Genomic DNA, 22371 nt, shown 5'->3' on the forward strand with positions numbered 1-22371 from the left:
CACATTTATACTATCAGCAAATAATCATAATGAATCAAGCAAAGTTTAACCATAACACAGCTCCTGCATGGGGTGACATGGAAAAGGCAATCAAGGATCTAGATACAAAAAATGACAAAATGGATAGCCAAACCCTCACAGTCAAAAAACACAAGAAAATTGAGCAATATGACATACAAAAAGACATCCAACACAAGGTGCAGAAGATACAAAGCAACATACGTTATAACACTTTTGAAAGAAGCCATTATCCACAAATTATGGACAACGATGAGTACTACAAATTGAGGCAAATTCTAAATAGAGAACAACAAGAAATCGTCAAAGATATTGTTAAAAAAAATTAAAAACAACAAGAACCCATTGCATCTATTCTTGACAGGCGGAGCCGAAACTAGAAAGACTTTCAATGCTAAAGTTATATACCAAGCTCTCCTTTGGATCTACAATAAGTACATTAACAGTGATCCCAACAAACCAAAAGGCCTAATAACGGCTTACACAGGAAAGGCAGCACACAATGTAGGTGGAGTCACATTACATTTAGCATTCCACATACCTTTTATCACATCTAACTTCTTGCCACTCAATAGCGACATACTAGATGCAATGTCAAAACACTATGATCAGTTACATGTACTTCTCATTGATGAGATATCATTAGTTGGTGCAACATTCCTACGTTACATTGACAAAAAATTGCATGAGATAATGCAAATGCCTACCATACACTTTGGAAATGTCAATATAATTTTTTGTGGAGACTTGTACCAAGCACAACCAGTACTTGATGCAGTCATATTTGAATATAAAGCAACTATGTTAGAATTGATGCCTTACAATTTTTGGATAGACAACATAAATGTTATTCGTTAACACGTACAGTAAGGCAAAATGATGAAAAATTCATTAATGTTCTCAACAAAATACGAATAGGCATGCAAACAAATGAAGATTTGCACTATATCAATGAACAAGGCATGAGAAAACCACCATTGGACCCAACACTGCCATTCCTTTTCTATAGAAGAATCGATGTCGATGCTCATAATACAAAAATGCTTGCAATAGTTCCTGGTGAAATGACTGTCCTCAATGCCATTGATGAACATGATGAAAATAACAATGCATTACGCCTACACACACGAACAATTTCACTCCCACATCAAATTCATCTCAAACCAAATATTTTGGTAGAACTATATGCAGGAAACTACAACACAAAAGATGGTCTAGTAAATGGATCAGATGGAATATTCAAAGCATACACAAAATATAATGATTTTGACATAGTTTGGATAAGATTTAATGACAATACAATTGGACAGCAACAACACAAGAAACTTGTACAATGCTATACAAAAAAAATTGAAAGTGACTGATTACCAATACTACGCATTATTCGACCTATCCAAAAGGCATCGGTAAAAAATAAAATTATTGTACAAAAACAATTCCCTATACAGATAGCATGTGCAAGAACAATACATAGGTCACAAGGACTTACAATGGAGGCAATGGCTTTCGACCCCACAAGCATTAGACAACATGGATTAACATACATAGCACTATCATGAACTAAAACAATTGACTCATTATTCCTTTTAAAACTTGTAACACCAAAAAATTTTAAAATCAAAGAGAGAATACATCTTGAAATGTCCCACCTAGAATCAAGTGCAAAATGCAATTCGAGAATGATGATACATGTTGTCATAACACACCATCCATGCTATTATGCACACTAAACACATGTAGTTTAAAGCCTCACATAAATGATATAACTAATGACTATGATTTAATGTCATCTAACATCATGTGCATTCAAGAAGTACACATGCAAATCCCTAAAATAAATGATGAATTCCAACATTTCAACAACTTCAATGCCTACCACATACATGGTATAATGACACTAGCCAACAAAACCCTAGTCACTTCAAAGATAAAGCAATATAACACAACAAATATAGAATCTATTACAATAACAACTTTGATCAAAAGCAATGAACTAAATATATGTAATGTTTATGCAAGACCTAACACACCCATTGAAGAATATGCCACTATTATTCAACAAGTCACCGCATATGTCAAACCAATGACTAATCTATACATTGTAGGTGATTTCAATATTGATATGTCAATAAGAAATGCTAAGAAAGAAAATCTTCAAAAATATATGCAATACCACAACATGAATTACATCACAGAAAAAACACAAAATGTATACAATCCATCAATTGATCACATCTGGACAAACTCAAGTAATATATGTTGCTGTTACAAAGCAGAAGCATACTAGACTGATCACCTTGCTACATTCATAAGGTTCCATACTCCACTCTAGATTGCTAATACATAGACAACCAAACACAAAATTAAATAGAAGAACACATACAAGAATGCAAATACATCTTACACCTAACAATTTTATGTATCAAACACAATAATTCTAATATAATGGTATATATTTCAATGTTCTACATTTTTGTGCAGCACAATAATGGAAGGAATCAAAAGAACAGGAAAGGGAACACATGTCAAGCAAGAGAAAACAAAAAAAAAAGTACTGAGATTTTCTCATTTCCAATAACATGAATTCCCACATGAAAAATAAAAAATCAATACATGAATTCCTAGTATTTGAAGAAATGTTAAATATCAAACCACTACAATACTAGACTAACACCATAATACTTTGTGCAGGTCAAAACTGGGAATCTCCAATGCAATATCAATTGAAGATTTGAATGAAAGAAAAGCAGGAAACATTTTTGAAGGAGACATAATTGTTGTATATACAACAACACTGGATAGAGAAAACAAAACATGAGAGGTGCTACGTGCAAACTTGACAGACTCTAAAGGAGAAATGACAATAAATTTGAATGTGACAAGGAACTTAGTACAAGAGTACAAACACAAGATAGTTCTAGGAACATCCATTATAGTTTCAGGATTTCAACTAGGACACAAAACAACCTTTGACTATGGAGATTCAGATTGCATCTTGAAGCTCCAAGATTCAAGCACAATTGAAACTATACCGCGACTTTGCCAAGAATACAAATTCATACCAAGCTACGCAATCAAACAGCTACTCACAAGCACAAGTACCTATGCCATTGGTACAATAGGTGCATTAGTAGTTGCAGGACGACAGACTGGCTCCCAAGATGTTGTTGACGTAAAAGATGGAAATAATGATGATGAAAAAGTACAAGTAAAAAATACACTAAATATTTCTTTTTATGCAACATGTATAGTAGTCATGTTTCTATTAAGTACAGAGTTCTAAAAGTAGAAAATAAAATTGTTTTATCAATTACTAGCTACAAATCAACTCTGCATTCCAAGAAGAATCCACGCAAATAGAAATCTAATTACAAAGAGGTGAGACTCCTGCAATGTTGTTTAGAAACATTGTACAATAAAATGACATGGATAGAACATTTCGCACAGGGGTTGCTACATACATCTATACACTAAAAGACAAGAGAACATTGGATACCTTGAATGCATTGCTACAAACAACACTACAGGTAAGCAAACTCAGATAATTCGACTCTTCAACTATTAATTAATTCTTACACAAGCTACATTAATATCAAAACATATCTTGCAGGTTGATGGAGTTCTCAAAGTAGCCAATGCATTCACAAATCCATTTCATGTATTTTGTTCCCAATGCAACTTAAAATTTGAGGATTATGGAATGTTAGAAGACCAAACAGCTCATTGCAATAGATGCAATCAAGAGGTTCCATATGTATATTCATTATACCTAAAGACTATCATCACAACTGAAAACAAACAAATTATCCAGTCTTCAATAGACAAGTGCATTGTTGAACAACTACTACCAAGCCTAAAAGACACAAAAGTTGAGGACTACAAACAAGACAAATCAAAGTTCATCTTTATCCTTCGAAATTTCATTGTCAAAGGTCAATTCACATTAAACCAGAACAATGCCATCAATCATGTTGTGACAAATGGAGATTGAACAATTTCTCAGAACAAAAGGTAAGCATGACTAGTCACTAATTAGCATTTATTTAAAATATTAAAATCAACTTATTATGAGACATAATCACAATATACTAACATGCACAAAATGGATTTTGCAGGTATCATGGATAGCTATAATGACATATCAAGCTATAATTAATGGTAGTTACAAAAGACACTAGTCAATACAAAGAAAGGTGTGCAATCAAACAATGTATACGCATGAGTCTCATACCAAAGTACACTCTCGGTGTCATATATGTATAATGAAATAATGTGTATGCATTGATATGCTATAAGACATATTTTTTCTCTATCAAGTTGCATAGCATAATTGAGTACATGCTTTGCTAATGTAAATTATTATTGAAATACAATAAAAATTGCATAGTTTGCTTTATCCTATTGCATATCCAATATATAAAACACTATCTAAACTGCTACATGTCGTATGCAAACACTATACTAAGGCAAGAACTTTGACACTTTGCATCCTTGTTGTTTTCGTTGAAACTATATGCATTAGTTTGCTTTGAAATTTGTGCAGTGTTAAATATTTTCCTAAAGTTTCCTAAAGTTTCCTATGGTTAATAGTACTTGTATTTTTAATTTTATTTATTGAAATATTATTCCTTTTTTCTGATTGGCTATTCATATTTTTCCTGGACTTTTAATTATTTTTTCCATCCAAAAAAACATTTTTCCAGCTGGATGCCATCGTCCATACTATGTCATAATAAGCTTTACAGTTTTTTCCCAATCAACTTATTGACTTAATCATTCTCCATCATGAATCCTGTGCATGTGTCATAACACATGTGTGTGTCTTGTATGAAAGAATGGATGGGCGAAGGCAGGCCAAGAGAAGCTACCAGCGTGGACTCCAGGTGCTTCCATCTTAGCAGGTCGCTTACTCTTTCTAGCAGAGGAAGCGGACACAGCGTTGTGATCTTCAACGCATGCAAAGCTAACCTGAAAAATAGAGCAACAACCAAGATTTAGTAAATACAGAAGCTTCTGGGTAAATATTCACAAAGCTTTAACCTGTCATGGATTTGATAGAATATTTGAGCTAGCAATGATAAATAAATATCTCAATGAGGAAACAAGTTGTTGAAATCCTGGAGAAATTGCAGCAAAATTCTGAAAATAAAAAAGGACTAAAAATTTTGTTTAAAAAACCATTTTAATAATTGAAGACCAACATAACAATGATGCAACATCCAAAATCAATGGCAAAGAAATGATGCAACATCCAGAATCAATGGCAAAGACAATGGAAAAGAAACAAACAATAAAGTATTTAGCTGTACCTGCATCTTAGGGTTACTTGCACGTTCACTCCTTTCTCCTTGTCAAATCTATTGGAAATGTCCTCTACAACTCTAGATTCTCTGGTTTCACTCCTGGAAGCCCTTCGTCTCTCTGATATTGGCATCTGTAAAGGGGATGGAGATGCAAAGGATTTCCTAGTATATTGTGGAGTATAAAACATGGTTTCCATGACAAATGCACTCTTTACAGCTGTTTTGCAGAAGCAGCTCAAGATTTCCTTCCCTCAAATTCGGATATACATCCAGAACACCAAAGCTTGAATGTTTGCAAACAATGGAAAATACCCACAAATTGCTAATAATCCACAGAATCGGCGATGCAACTCTGCCAAAAGAGAAAATACACAGTAAATTTTACGAACGATCTCATGACTTCTTCATTGTTCCTCAATTTTGCTCATGAATGGTTGGCATTGGATTAAGGATTTTAAAATTGAATTGAGGACTTCTATGATGGTTTATTGATTTTGTAACTATGAGAGAGGTGGTATCAGTGGCTGGTATATTTGGAGTACCATGTGGAGAAGTAGGGAGAATATGTTGGCTAGTGGCATTCTACAGCAACGTCTATCCACCCAACACCATATGTTTTGAATTGACTAAAATTGAAGATTGTGATTTTTAATTCATCAGTAATTCTTTGATGATCGATACACTATGCTATGGTGGACTCTCATCGAAAAATGATTGTCCTTGTAGATTATGTTTACAGCTACCATAACTTCACTGAAAAATATAATCCCATTGCTTGAAATAGAAAATGCCAAGCTCTACATGAGAACAAAATTGCTTCAAAGTAATTAGAGCAGTGGGCTTATTGTTGTCGTAACGTGATTAGATAGAAATGTGCAAAAGTGATCCATTTAGCTGACTCAAGCCACCTGCATGACTATTATTGCCATTCTTTTATAAAAAAACCATTAGGCGGGACTCATGCTATAGCATAGCTCTTGTTGTATGAAGTTTTTCTTACGAAAATATAGAAAATATGAAAAAAAAAACTAGCACTTGTATTTTTTAAAGGTGTATAGGTTACATCTATATCAGATGATATCACTATATCACTGATGTAGAAATTTTAGTCATTAATTTCTTTGTAATACACTAAAATATTTAGTGGTATAATTTCTTCTTTAATTGCATCTTTATTGTTTTGCACCTGTAAAATAATTGCATTTAGTTTTGAGTACCATTTGATTTATGCAAGATTCCTCCATTTTAAGAAATAGAAACAAAATATCACAATATTATGTGATTCAAAAGTTAATAAGTTTATTTAGTGGGATTTTTTAAATTCTAAGTTTCTCAAGATATACATAGATGAAGGTCATCCTCAAACAAGTTTTAGGTACCCAATATAGGCCCATGAATGCTTGAAACCTCCAAGGACTAAGGAGAAAATTCGCTCGAGGCACGATCCCAGCCTAATCCCTTATGATGTCTTTGGGCCTCTCACTCAGCAAGACTTGATCACTAGTGGGCTCTTTGTGAGCCATTCAAAATCACCAGTAGACCAAGGGCCCATTGACTCTCTTGATATATTGAATAATAAGACTACAAAAATATTTTGGATAAGTTAAGAATAGTTAAGTTTATTTAGCATGTCTATTAAATTCTAAGTTTATCAATATAATGAATTATAAGACCACAAAGGGTATTTGGGATAAGATTCATAGCAATTATTTTCTTGCAAACTAGTCTTTGTTGGATGTAGAATCCATGCCTAAATGCAGTCTATTTTGATGTTTGTCCTTCTCAAAATGGTTGCATAGGAATAAATGAAGAGAGAGAGAAAGTAAAAGACAGAGAGAAAGTAGCATTAAATTCAATGAACATGAGATGGAGCTTATTGTAACTTCGATGTAGAAAGAGCCTTGACCAATTCTATGGATCATGCTGCTTTAAAATCAGATGAAGAAGTATCCTTCAAGGTAGAAATATGAATAAAGCATTGTATTCCAATAATCACTATAAAGTTAAAGAAGTCAAGTTTGTAACAATACTAAATAAATGATCTAGAAAGTATAATGATAGGTTTCTCTTCAAATGCTTTACTAAGCCTATAAATGAACCTAGTGACAAGAATAATCATAGCAAAAAATATTTTCAAAAATTAAAATTTTATAAATTTTTTTAAAGATATAGTTCTAAAAGTATTTATCTCTAAAAGAAACTTTATATCAATAATATATTTTTAAATAGAATAAATTAATTTCTATCAAAATTTGGTATTAACTCTATGCCTCAGTTTAAATATATTAGAAATCTTGATTTCAATTTTAATATTTGGAGAATAAAGAATATTGACACCATTACTAGTCTATCTCAATTTAACTATTAAGAAAATAAAGAATATTGACCCCATTAGAACATAATACTACTCACCACTAATTACAATAATAATGATAATTTCTCTTTTCTTCATAGAAAACAATATCAACATAAAAATAAATCAATGAACTAATATTTGAAGGGAAAATAATATTAACAATATATTTTAAAAATAAAAATTCTTTTAAACCTAACCAATATTTTAGTAAAAATCTTGGATATTATAGATAATATATTATTTTCACTAAAAAAAAAATTATAATTATACACACACACACACACACACACACACACACACATATACATACATACATATAAATATATACTTATATATATATATATATATATATATATATATATATAGAGAGAGAGAGAGAGAGAGAGAGAGAGAGAGAGAGAGAGAGAGAGAGAGAGAGAGAGAGAGAGAGAGAGAGAGAGAGAGAGAGAGAGAGAGAGAGAGAGAGAGAGAGATTGATATTTTCAATACTTTTATAGAAATATTTTAATATTTATGCTATATGTTTTAATATGTCCTTGTTGGTGAGAAATTATTTTTGATTATGAACTGAAACATATTTTTTACAAGGTACACAAAACCCCAAAACTCATTATAAAAAGGAAATAAAAGTTCAATAGTTTAGTCCATTGTAGAAAAGAAAACCAATACTCTTAGACAACCAACAACCCACTATAGAACCAATTGATAAGAGAAACCAAAAATAACACTAAAAGTAAAAAATAGACCTTAGTTAGACACCTAAAAATGCAACAAACCAGAAAAATTATTGACCAACCCAACATTAAGCTGGCTCAAGAGCCAACTCCTCCTTCTTTTCCTTGATCTTTTGAATGGCTAGTTTGACATCCTCTTTGATCTACTGCTAATTCTTTGCATTAAACTCCTTTGTTGAAGATTTGGTTCTTTTCTTACAAGTAGACACTCCCACATTCTTAGACTGGTCCAAATCTAGTACCAGCAATTTGTCTTCATGTATGTCCTCATTACAAACAAGTTTATTCATACTCTCTAGTGAGGCCTCCAAAAGCTTCCAATAATTGTTGATCAAAGTCGTACTAGTCCTTTCAAGGTTCCCAATCCTATTGACCAACACTTATAAAACATTGTTCTTCTCAAAATTATTCCTAGTATCTATAACTTAGAATTTGCCTAAAAATAATCCTTCCATTCAAGATCCAAGTCAGTTTTTCTTTGGTATGTTAATGGTGACTCACATTCACAAAAACATGTCTCTAAGTATTTCTTAGTTTAGTCATCCAATGGCCTAATTCTATTGGTCCCAAATTCACAAATATTTCCTTGCGATGTCTTCTCATTTCCATAGAACATTTCAGGTGATTCTAACAACTTACCATTGTTATAAATTTTTGTAGTTACAATAGGATAACATTTTTCATTTAAAATGTACAAAGTATAAGTAAAATTTCTATTGGCTGAAATAGGAAAAAAGATAGGAGGACCAATCTAACCCTAATAGCAACTTATATACTCTTCAAAATTTCTTTGTAAACTAAATTTTTATTAGCCTCATAAAAATAAAAAATTCAGCATTCCCTCACTAGGTAGACGGAACAATACTTCCACCATAGCATGTGATGTTTTTCACTTTCACTCACGTTAACATATATTACTTTTTTTCCTGAACTCAATCAACACAACTTATTTTAATATTGAAGAGTTTTTTTACTTGCAATTGTTGGAATATTAAATGCAAAAGGCTATTTGGCCCTGAAGCCAAACACCCACCTACCACCTAACGAACTCCAAAACAGATAGATAACTGTTGCGGGTGTGTTTTGAAATCAGGAGAGAGGGGGAAATTTTTTTTGGAAGCATGACAAAAAGAATGTTTTTCATTCATTTAATGAGTGTTTAGCAGAACAAAAAGAAGAGAGAGCTAGTTCAGAGTTCAAGAAAGTAGAGCAGAGAAGGAAGAAGAAAGTGATCAGCAAATCCAATCTCTCTAGTTGCACATGTTTCCCTTATTCAATCTGTAAGTTCTTTATTGTTAGATTTGTCCTATTGAAGTAGTGATTGCTCCAATCACCATTGTATGCCACCATTAGAGCTACAAGTTTAAAGTTTTGATGTATTGAATTTGTTCAAGTTTTAGGGTTATTTTAGTGTTTTCTAGTTAAAGCTGAATGCTCCTAGATTTTGTAATATTTATAATCAAGGTTGAATAGAAAGCAAGAAAGCATACTTGAATCCACTATTCTTCTTCTATTCATTGCATTTGAGAAGTTTGATTAGAAGCTTCAAGCTTTGGCTCTCTGATTTTAATGGTGGAAACATTCACATTGAAATTTCTCTAAGTTATATTTTTTTCTAGTTTGAGATGACCTCACTTGGCGTCCATTATTGCTAAGAATTGCCTTTGAGTGCCAAGCTCTTCTTGTGCCAAGCTAACTTAGCACCTACTGCCTATCACTCGACACCTTCTAGTGCCAAGAAAACTATCACTCGGCTCCTTAAGGTGCCAAGCAAACTGGCACTTGTCACCTTCAAGTGCCGAGCAAGTTGTTTTAAGTTTTAGAGTTGTGAGTTTTGATTGATTTTTATATTTCTCACATGGTATCAGAGCCTTGATGCCCCACATCCATAGTGAGTTAGGGCATTTATTTTCTTGGGATATTTGACATGACAATAGATACAAGAAAGATATGGCAGCAGCCACCATTCTTTAATGGGCAAAATTATGATACATGGGCAAAGAAGATGAAGACCATAATGGTTGAAAATGATTTATGGGAGTTTTTTTTAAATGGGTTCAATGATGTGACTGACCCAATTCAATATGCCACTCTCACAAATGCACAAAAGACTCATTTGAAAGAGTCAAGGAGGAAAGATGCAAAGGCATTAAGTTTGATTGAAGCAGCAATGACAGAGATAGTATTTCCCAAGATTGCAATAGAAAATTATGCAAAGGAAGCCTGGGATATCCTTGAGATGAACTGCAAGGGGATTGATAAAGTCCATATAGTAAAGCTATAGAATATAAGAAAGGAGTTTGAGAACCTTCAAATGAAGGAAAATGAATCAGCTGTAGATTTCAGTTCAAGGACCTTCAATGTGATTAATCAATTGACATCAAATGAAGAAGACTATCAAGAGTACAGGATAGTGGAAAAGATATTGAGGAGTTTACCTCATAAATATGACAATTTGACAATGACCATAGAAAAGGCAAAAGACCTCACTGTTTTGACAATGGATGAGTTGATGGGTACTCTTCAAACCCATGAACATAAGATCAACAGATCTACATCTTCTTCTTCAAAAGAGAAAGCATTCAAAGCTCAGTCAAATCCAAGAGGAAGGGGGAGAGGAAAAAATGACTCAGGTAGAAACTCTAGAGGCAGAGGTCGAGGTAATGGCGGACAAAGAAATGCTGCAGCAGAAAGCCCAGGAAGAGCAGATGGAGCAAGTAGCTCACAAAATGCTTCAAAAGGAGGTAAGAAAAACTAAAACTCAAATAGGAGTAATGTAGAATACTACTACTATCATAAATATGGGCATTATGCAAGTGAATGTTGGAAGAAGCAAAATGATTAGTCAGGACAAGCAAATGTGGCTGATGTGAACATGGGAAGTGGAAACAATGCCATTGCCTTCATCATGTGTAATGTTGGTGAAGAAGGAAGCCCTAAGGTTTGGTACCTTGATAGTGGATGTAGCAACCACATGAGTGGTAATGAAACCTTATTTTCATTCATTGACAAGCATTTCAAATCTGAGATTAAAATGGGTAACAATGGAACCCTACCAATAGTGGGAAAAGGATCTATTATGGTTTGAACCAAGCCAGAGGAGAAGAAGGAAATAAAAAATGTGTATTTTTTCCCTAGTATGAAGCACAATTTGATCAGCATTGGTCAGCTCATTCAAAATGGATACAAAGTGTTGATGGAGAATGATGTGTGTCATTCATGAAAAGGATGGGAGCAAGAACTTACTTGCAGCAGTTCAAATGACAAAGAACAGAATGTTTACCTTGAGGATAGAGACATGTTTCTCATCTCATGTTGGTGTTGCACCTCCCACACAATCAACTCTAAGGAGTGTGATTTAAGACCCCTCATGGATATGGCACCTCAGCTATGGTCATCTAGGCTATGCTAGTTTAAATTTCTTGTCAAATAAAAGAATGGTAGAAGGTTTGTCACATATAGAAAATTCATGTGACAAGTGTGAGGCTTGTATTTTGGCTAAGCAACATAGGCTTCCCTTTAATTCAAAAAATTCTAGGAGGGCTAGATATCCATTAGAGTTAGTGCATACTAACCTAGTCAGTCCTATGCAAGTTACTTCCATTGGGGGGAGTACTTATTTTATAAAATTTATTGATGATTTTAGTCATAGGACATGGGTGTATGTCTTAAAGAATAAATCTGAAGCATTTGATAAGTTTCTTGAGTTTAAAGCCTAGGCTAAAAGAGAATGTGGACACTATATCAAGGTCCTAAGATCAGATAGAGGAGGGGAGTTTACCTCCAATTCTTTTGTAAATTTTTACAAGAAACATGGCATAAAGAAAGAGCTCACAGCTAGCTACACACCACAGCAAAATGGAGTGGCTAAAAGAAAAAATAGGACCATTGTCGAAATGGCAAGGAGCATGATGAAAGAGTAAGGTCTCAAAATTGAATTTTGGGGAGAGGCTATGTCAATAGAAGTTTACCTAATTAATAGGTGCCCTACAAAGGCAGTCTGTGATAGAATTCCAATGGAAGCATGGTCACGAGGAAGATGGACAATTGAACACCTAAGGGTGTTTGGATGGTTTGCATATGCACATGTGCCCAAAGAGCAAAGGCATAAATTGGATGACAAAGGTATGAAGTGCATATTCATAGGGTACAACTTAGAATCAAAGGCATACAGATTATATGACCCATTGAACAACAAGATGATTCTTTCAAGAGATGTGGAATTTCTTGAAAATTAGTCTTGGTATGGACAAACTGATGAGTCATCAAGAACTTCTAGTAAAGTGCCAATTATGAGTGAAGAGGATGCTGATGAACATCAAGAAGGATCAAATAGAAGAAAAGACAAGCAACCTCAGTCATTGTCGAGCTCCTCTAGGCATGACCAAGTGTCAGTGCCGAGTACTAGTGAAGATCGAACTAGTTGGAAAAGTAGTAGCAGTGAAGATTCTGATCCCACACTCTTCTCCCTATTACCAAGAAAGATCAAGAGTCTTAGGGAGATATAACAAGATGAAAGGTATGAAGATTATGATGAGAGTGTTAATCTTGCATTATTTACTCATAATGATCCAATATATTTTGAAGAAGCTATTAAGGAGAAGAAATGGTGTAAGGCCATGGATGAGGAAATAGATGCTATAGAAAGGAATGAGACATAGGTGCTAACTTATTTGCCTCCTAAGAAGTAAGTGATTGGAGTGAAATGGGTCTACAAGACCAAATGTAATGCTGAAGGCAAAATTGATAGGCATAAGGCAAGCTGGTAGTCAAGGGCTACAAACAATAGTATGGCATAGATTATGATGAGACATATGCCCCAATTGCAAGAATGGAAACTATGGGTGCTATCATAACAATTGCAGCTCAGCACAAATGGAAGGTATATCAAATGGATGTGAAGTCTGCCTTCCTAAATTGTGTATTGAAAGAAGAAGTGTATGTGGAGCAGCCACCTGGTTATGAAGTAGCAAGTGAAGAGAACAAAGTATATAGATTGAAGAGAGCTCTTTATGGGCTCAAGAAAGCTCCAAGGTCATGGTACAATAGGATTGCCTCATATTTAATGAGAAATTGCTTTAGCAAAAGCAATGGTGAGCCTACTCTCTACATCAAGGCAGCAAATGGTAATGTGTTAATTGTTGTCTTGTATGTAGAAGATCTAGTTTTTACTGGTAATGACAAGGCTCTAATTGGTGAGTTCAAAGAGGCCATGCAAAATGAGTTTGAAATGATAGACCTAGGTCTCTTGAAATACTTTCTAGGCATAGAAGTAAAAAAAATGCATGATGGCATTTTCATCTCTCAAGAAAAGTATGAAGGGCAAATCTTGGAGATATTTAAAATGAAAAATAGTAAGGTGGCCCCAACACCAACAGTAGTAGGTCTGAAGTTGAGTAGGGAAGACTCTAGTAAGAGAGTGGATCCAACACTATACAAGAGTATGGTTGGAAGTCTAATGTATTTGAGTGCAACTCAACCAGACTTGATGCATGCAGTATGTTTGATTTCCAAATTTATGGAAACACCAAATCATTCCCATTGGCAAGCGAGAAAAAGGATCCTAAGGTATGTGAAAGGTACCAAGGGATTTGGAATTTTGTATACTGCATCAAATGAATTCAAGTTGGTTGGTCACACTAATAGTGATTGGGCTGAAACTTTAGATGATAGGAAGAGCACTTCTGAATACATGTTTCATATGGGATCACGTGCAATTTCATGGGCATCCAAGAAGAAACCTATTGTTGCTCAATCTAGAATAGAGGATGAATACATAGCAGCAAATGCAACATGTCAAGAAATTTGGTTAAGAAGGATCCTAACAGATTTGAATGAAAGGCAAGAGGATGGAACCACAATTTATTGTGACAACATCTCATCAATTGCATTGTCAAAGAATCAAGTCTTCCATGGTAGAAGAGAGCATATTGATATCAAATATCACTTCATCAGAGAGTTGGTGGAGAATGGGGATATCAAGATGGAATTTTGCAAGTCTGAGTTGTAGCTAGCAGACATTTTTACTAAGCCTCTAGGCATTGGAATTTTTGTGCACCTAAGAGAGTGTCTTGGTGTAGTTGATGTGGATTAGTAGTGATCCTTGTTTTTCTGACTTGGGACAAAGGGGGAGTGTTGGAATATTAAATTCAAAAGGCCATTTTCCCCTAGTGCCAAATGCCCACATACCACCTGATGAACTCCAAAACAAATAGATAACTATGGTAGGTGAGTTTTGAAATCAGGAAAGAGTGGGAAAATTTTTTTGGAAGCATGACAAAAGGAATTTTTTTCATTCATTCAGTGAGTGTTCAGCAGAACAAAAAGAAGAGAGAGTTAGTTCAAAGTTTAGCAAAGTAGAGTAGAGAAGGAAGAAGAAGAAAGTGATCAAAAAATCCAATCTCTCCAGTTGCACATGTTTCCCCTATTCACTCTGTAAGTTTTTTATTGTTGGATTTGTCCTGTTGAAGCAGTGATTGCTCCAAGCACCATTGTATGCAGCCATTAGAGCTGCAAGTTTAAAGTTTTGACGTATTGAATTTGTTCAAGTTTTAGGGTTATTTTAGGGTTTTCTAGTTGAAGCCGAATGCTCCTAGATTTTGTAATATTTATAATCAAGTTTGAATAGAAAGCAAGTAGGAATACTTGAATCCACTGTTCTTCTTCTATTCATTGCATTTCAGAAGTTTTTTTAGAAGCTTCATGGTTTGGCTCTTTGGTTTTAATGGTGGAAACATTCATGTTGAAATTTCTCTAAGTTATAATTTTTTTTAGTTTAAGCTGAGCTCAATCAACATCCATTGTTGTCAAGCATTGCCTTTGAGTGTTGAGCTCTTCTTGTGCTAAGTTAACTCGACACCTACTACCTATCACTTGGCACCTTCACGTGTCGAGCAACCTGTCATTCAACACCTCCACATGCCAAGCAACCTGTTACTCATCACCTTCTAGTGATAAGAAAATTGGCACTCGGCTCCTTAAGGTGCCGAGAAAACTGGCACTCGACACCTTCATGTGCTGAGCAAGTTGTTTTAAGTTTTAGAGTTGTGATTTTAAATTGATTTTTTATATTTCTCACATTTTATTACATGGATGAATGCACCATAATAATTGACAAATATTAGATTGGATTCGTCTATGAGTTAGTTGAAACATTTAATCCATGTCATGTAATTTTGTTGTGGTTATAACACAATTCTTCTATGAGCATTTAGAAGAAAAGAAAAATTGAAATCATCTGATGATTCTCTTTTTCTGTCATTGTATATATATAGTTTGTCGTCTTTCTACTTTCCCTTATGTAAGACTATTGGTTTATCTCAATAGTTTCGCTAAAGTCTTTAGGGGAATATTCTATTGGGTAATTCTTATTTCATTTAAGTAAAAAAAATAGATTTAGAAGAAAACATATATACACATTAATAATAGAGAGAATATGAAGGTAACAAATAAAAAAATCAATTCATAAGAGATTTCAATCCATTCATTGCTTGCCATTTTTTTTACCATATCTAATTTCTCTATGAAGGAGACATTTTCCAAACATAGATCCTATACAAGTGCATTTAATTTAGTTGGGGAGCTAGAGAATTTATTCAACCACTCTTATACTTTGTGACATTGATGCCAGGTAATTTCTACATATAGACACTAATACATTTTGATGAATCATAGGTCTACATAAATTTCCTTGGTGACTACACCTGTGAATTTTTGATGGTATTATTCTTTAGTGATTACATACATAAAAAATTAAGAAAAGAAAGGGTAAAATTAATTATAATAATTCTTATAGTTTTATTATGCAAGGAAAAGTCTAAAAAATAACATTAGTGATAAAATGGTATCAATCCAAGCTAGATAAAATAAAGTTCAATAAACATAGAGAAAAACTCAAGAAAACATATTGTTTTTACTCTCTCGCTCTATCTATTGTTGTGCTCCCCTATTCTATTTATTTTACTACTCTAATGGTGTCCCTACTACTCTAATGGTGCCCCTCCCACCCTATGGAGCTGAGACAAGCATTTCCCTCATTAAATCCATTCATTCTAGCAGGAAAGAGGGCCCTATCATCTCACTCGACTATCTCTTTAGTTGTTGTCCCTCCTCTTTTTCTTTTTTTTGACTATTGGGATTGTGAAGAATTCTATTTCTTTTTGTTTTTGGAAACTTGTTTCTTTTAGACCTCCTTAATCCCCTTCTAGGACTAGACCTTGTGGTTTATTGGATTCTATAGAGGCAATGTGCCCTAAACCCTCCTTTACAGAAATAGTTTTGAGTTCTAAATCTTCTTCTATGAAATCAAATCTAGTAGTCTCTTCCTTTTGGTTGTTTGACAAAATTAGTGGTAGGAGAGTTCAGGTTACAGATGAGATTTTTAATAAAAAAACCAATTGTGTGGAACTTTCATTGGTAAGATGGCTCTTTTATTATGGACCCTCTAGTGATAAGATAAGGAAGTGGGTTTTCTTTAGTTGGTCCCTCAAGGGCACTGTTAAAATAAATGTGATGCTACATGGAATATTCTTATTTCACTTCATGAATAAAGATGACCTTTATGCCAATTCTAAAAAAATATCCTTAGACTTCTTTAACTTTCTCTTCTAGGAAACTTGTTTCTTTTGCACCTCCTTTCTTCCCTGTTATGACTATGCCTAGTAGGTTAGTGGTTTTGATTCCAAATCTTCTTTTCTAAACTCTAATCTGGTGTTCCATTTTGTTTGATTGTCTTACAAAATTAGTGGTAGGATATTTTAAGTTCCAAATGAGATTTTGAATGACAAAATCAATAGTATGAAACTTTCTTTGGTAGATTGGTTCTTTTCTTTTGGACCCTCTATTGATTAAATAAGGAAATGGGTTGCCTCTAGTTGACCCCTAAGTGCAGTGTGAAAATAAATTTGATTTCACATGAAATGTTCTTATTTGGCTTTATGAATAAGGAGGACCTTAATTTAAATTCTTACAAATGGTCCTTGGACTTATGGAAGAAACAAGAGGAATATTTCTTCTCTATGTAGATGGAAACATAAACTCAAGTCACACTCCAACCTATGTTCCTCTATCCTTACATGGGTGGACCTTTTGAGATTTTCCCTAGAATTATGGAATAAAGATATTTTTAGGAGTATAGTAGATTCTTTTGAATCTCTTATTATTGTTGACAAAGGAACCCACAATAGTGGATTAAACTTTTTTGGAGGAATAAATTCCTAAAAAACTAGAAGCCCAAAAATAGTAGTCAAGGGATTTTGATAGAAACCCCTAAGGACTTTCAATCAAAAGTACCCTTTTTAGATAGTTTAATAGAATCAACTTATGAAAATATCATATCTTTTTTGCAAGAATATGTGTAGCTATGGAGCTCAACTTGATTTTTCTAACTTATATCACCTTGGATTTAAATTATGATTCTTGCCTATATACTATAGAGTATGAGAAAATTGATTTATTTTATCTAGATTGCAAGAAATATGAGAACCTCAATATATATAAAAACTCAAAAAACCATTATCTTTTTCATGTATTTTGGAGTCCACCTAGAAGGCAAACAAGGACTCTTTGTTTGTCTCTTCTCTCAAGGAGCATTTCAGTTCTTATCTCCACATGTTATTTTATTGGTGAAGGAGAAAATTGTGGACCCTCATCAATTGTGTTGGCTTTTACAACTATCGAGGTGGATCATTCCTTTGATGTTTCTTTGGTGGTAAGAAAATTATTAATATACCTTATTCTTCACCTTCAACTATAAAATATTTAATCCACCCTAATTCTCAAGTGCTCTTCCTTTAGCCTAGGTGGTTTGCGAGAGAGCCCTCTCTTAGTGGGTGCCTTTCTAGGTTTGGTGTCTATGGTAGGGGTTTTAGCTCACCCTAATCCTACTCCTCTCACCCCCTCCCTTTTCCTTTGGTAAGAAAGTTGATATTCTTGCTCAATTTTCAGTTCTACTATTTTCTTGTAATTTGGATAAATTCAGTTTTTTTAATGGTTGAAGATCTTGAATGGAACTTGGTTGGTGGAAAAATTTAAAGAAATAAACCTAATGTGGAATTGGGACATAGAAAAGGAAGGCCCTTAGATAGTGCCAATAGTTATAAGGAAGAAAAAAACAAGTAGTAAGCACGAAATAGTAGACGATAGATGGATTCACGTAGAATAGGAAAATGAAAAATTAAAAGCCCCTAGAGATAGGGGTTAATAGGCTCTATTATCCAAGTTAGTTCGTTTGGAATAGTATCATTTTTAAATTTTTTAATTAAGATAATATCTTGGACATCTAAAACATATGATTAAATGTGTTATTGTCAAAAGAAAGGTGGATTTGGTTTTGATTCAAGAAACTAAGATGACTAAAATGAGTTTTGAGAATGTGGATTTTTAAAAAATTTTCCTAGAGATGAATGCGAGGTTTTTGACTCTCTAGGGGTGTTGGGAGAGTTTTTTGTAATGTACAATTTTTGTAATATTTTTAGTTCTCTATTTCACTTCTCCCCAAGTAGTCTTATTGTCTCCTTCTCTAATGCTATTTTTAGTATCTCCTCGAGACTTATTAATGTTTAGGCCCCTAATGTTAGAAATGGAAGGAAATTTTTATTAGATTTCTTGTTTAATATTATTTTAAGTTATAGCTAATAAAAAAACATGTTAGAGGGATAATTTAACTACTCTTTGTACCCTTTGGTAAAATATTGGTGGTCCAGAAGATTTTAGTGATAATAAGAGTTATTTGGGAGGGACTTCTTTTATTTAGTTGGGCTTGGATCTAGACTTGCATGGTGATTTTTTTAATTGGAAAAATTGTCACTAAGTTCAAGGTCTTATTGAGGTCATATTGGATATATTCCTTCTATAATAGAAAGCACAATAAGGCTTGTTTCTTCTTGAAGGATTTACAAAACAATGGACTAGATCCTAATAAGTTGTTATTGAGCTAGATAGATGGTAGGAAGTCCTTATATTTTATATTTGAGATTATGTACCTAACTCATCCATATTTTAGAGACTTAATTGAAATAGAGTGGGGAGTCCCAATGGGAAAATTTTCTATTATTAAAATCCACAGGAAACTGGAAGAGATCACAAGGATAGTCAAAGACTCTAATAATATTTCCTTTGAGAATATTTTTGGTAAAAAAAGAGTTCATGATCAACTTGAAGATTTTTAATGAGATTAAGGAGAAAGAGAAGGTCGATATTTATATATTTCATGATGAAGCATTCTAAGTGACAAGTGGTCATTTTTTTAAAAGATAGGAATTTATTTTCCAAGAAATAGAAATCGAGTGTTAAATGTGTCCTCAGAGGTGACAAAAATGCTCATTTATATTACAAAATATGCATTAATATATAGAAGAAAAAAATTGATTTGTTATCCTCATCCAGGAACAATGTAACTAGTGTGAAAACTTTGTTCGATATATATAGCAGGGCGTCCAATTTTTTTATGTATTAGAATGAGGGAGTGCCAAATAATTTTGAGGACCTTGATAAGCTTCTTGGTGTTATTCCCAACCTTATATATTCTAAAGAGAATGGTTAGAAAAAAATTAGGAAGAGAATGGTTACTGAATATTTTTTCAAAGTGGCTAGCAATAGTTTTAGGAAGGGAATGGAGACAACAAAAAATTGTTCACTCTACCTATCTAACACTTTTCTCTACAATTGAAGACCCTAAAACTTCATTGGACATTTTCCCCATCATCCTTTGTAATACAATATATAAAATTATTTCTAAGGTTATGCTTAACATGTTAAAAGGTGTTCTAGACAAAAAAAATTTCAATATTTAGAAAGGGTTAGTTAGTAGAGGAAATATCTTGGATGTGGTTATATGTATTCTAAGATAGTTCATTCTACATGGATTTTTATAAATTAAATTGTATGATGCGTAAATTAGACATATCTAAAGCCCATGATAGAATTAATTGGTTATCCTTGGAAAAAGTCTAAGAGATTATTTTTTCAAATCTACGATCTTAAAATTTATCCTAAGTTGTGTTACTTGTACTATGTATTCAATTCTAGTGAATGACACTCATATTGGGTTCCTTTCAGATGGAAAGGGTCCACAATGAGGGGACCCCATCTCTCTATAACTACTCATCCTTGATACAATAGTTATGAGAAGGAATTTATTAAAAATCTAAGATAATAATAATGCCATGGTATTAAGGCTTCTATGAACATTCTTCCTAAAACCTATTAGCAATTTGTGCATGATACTTTTTTTTTTGGTAAAGCTTATATCTTAGAAGCCAAATGGTGGGAAATAGTTACTAAACAACAGGCATTAGGCTCCTTAATTTCATCTTTGAGATATTTTTAAACCTTTTCAAGAGTAAAATTAGAAAAAGGAATGAGGTTAAGTAAATTCTTTATTTCCTTAACTACATGATTACAAAAAATGAGGGTTTCAACATGGGGCCAAAGAAAAAACTTGACATGAGCCTCCTGGGCTTCCTGTACATGCTTCTTAGAGTCTTTAACATTCACATCCACTCCTAGTTCCTCCTCAATTTCATTATTATCATCTTTCTCTAGCATTTCTTCAACCTTATTATCATAAGTCTCCTCATTTTGATTATCCTAGATCTCATCTTTTCCCTCATCCTTATAGTTCTTCTACTTCTTGACCCTTAGACTTTCAAATACCCTTTCCCCAAAACTAGAGTCAATTATATAACCATGGGTTCTATCTTTCTTTTCACCATAATCACCTTTAGACCCTTCTAAATTCTACATGTCCACCTCTATAATTTCTTCTATTTATTCAAAGTTTCAAACAATAGATATTCTTCAAAAGTTTCCAGTTTTTAACATTAGTATGTTTCTATTTAGGCTTAGGATTATGATTTTCTCTAGTTATAGTAGGGTAATTATCACGGTCATTATCCAACTTAGCTTCCTTTATAACAACAAATGTCTTATGATGATGATGAGGACTATTCTTATCAGTTGAATACCTACAAAATCCAAGGTAGTGGAAAAACACATGGTGATACATGAAAGAAATCAAACCCTAATGAATAGTTGCATTATCACCATTCTTAATGTTGTTAACCAAGGATGAGTACATAAAAAGGGGAGTATCAATTTTTATACCATGACTCAGCATATTGAGAAATAGGAAGGGGTAACCATGGTAAGTGGTAAATACCCATTCTAGTGAAATAACTCATAAACCAGAAACGAAAAATGACTAAGGGACTAGGGCATGATATATGTTTATACCCATTTCTAGATTTTATCCTATTGAGCTTCTTCGTACGCTCTAAGAATTTATGCTTCAATTTTTTGTTTTCTCCAATTCCCTTCCTCTAAACCTTCTCCCCTTCACATAGAAGACCAATTACTTTACCTATTAGCTAACAAGTCACCAATAACTTGACACTACCAATTGTTACCTCTCCTTTGTACCATGAGTTCAAAAATTTCACCAAGAAAATTAAATTATAGCCTCTCATTACCTCAATATATTTGTCTAGATAGCCCTCTTTAAGTAATTCAATCTATAACTATTATGTAGTAATTCTTTATAGCCACTCAGCTCTACCCACTTCAGAGGTCCTCCCATAATGTAATCCTAATCAAACATTTTGGATTATTTTATGTTATCAGTATTAAATGTCACAATACCCTATTTGAATACATCTTTCTATGTTATAAAATCACTCAGCTCAAACCATACAAGGAAACTAGACTAATAATGTAGAGTTTAATAGAGAGCTATTGAGACGCTTTGGGAATGCATTTTTTAATAATACCTTAGGTATTTATAATAAAGATAATACCACACACACAAGCTCCCACTTTTTTTTATGAAAACCTCAACGTTAAAACTAGAAACTTTCTAGGTTTTGAAATAATCAGAGTTATTATTACAAGTTAAGACACATTCCCAATCCCATAAACAAAGGATGTACTTCAAATGATTCAACTAGATTTTTCTTACCTTGGA

This window comes from Cupressus sempervirens, chromosome 5 (genome assembly GCF_028749045.1).
Source record: "Cupressus sempervirens isolate cs-2001-9-10 chromosome 5, ASM2874904v1, whole genome shotgun sequence".
NCBI classification, from domain to species: domain Eukaryota; kingdom Viridiplantae; phylum Streptophyta; class Pinopsida; order Cupressales; family Cupressaceae; genus Cupressus; species Cupressus sempervirens.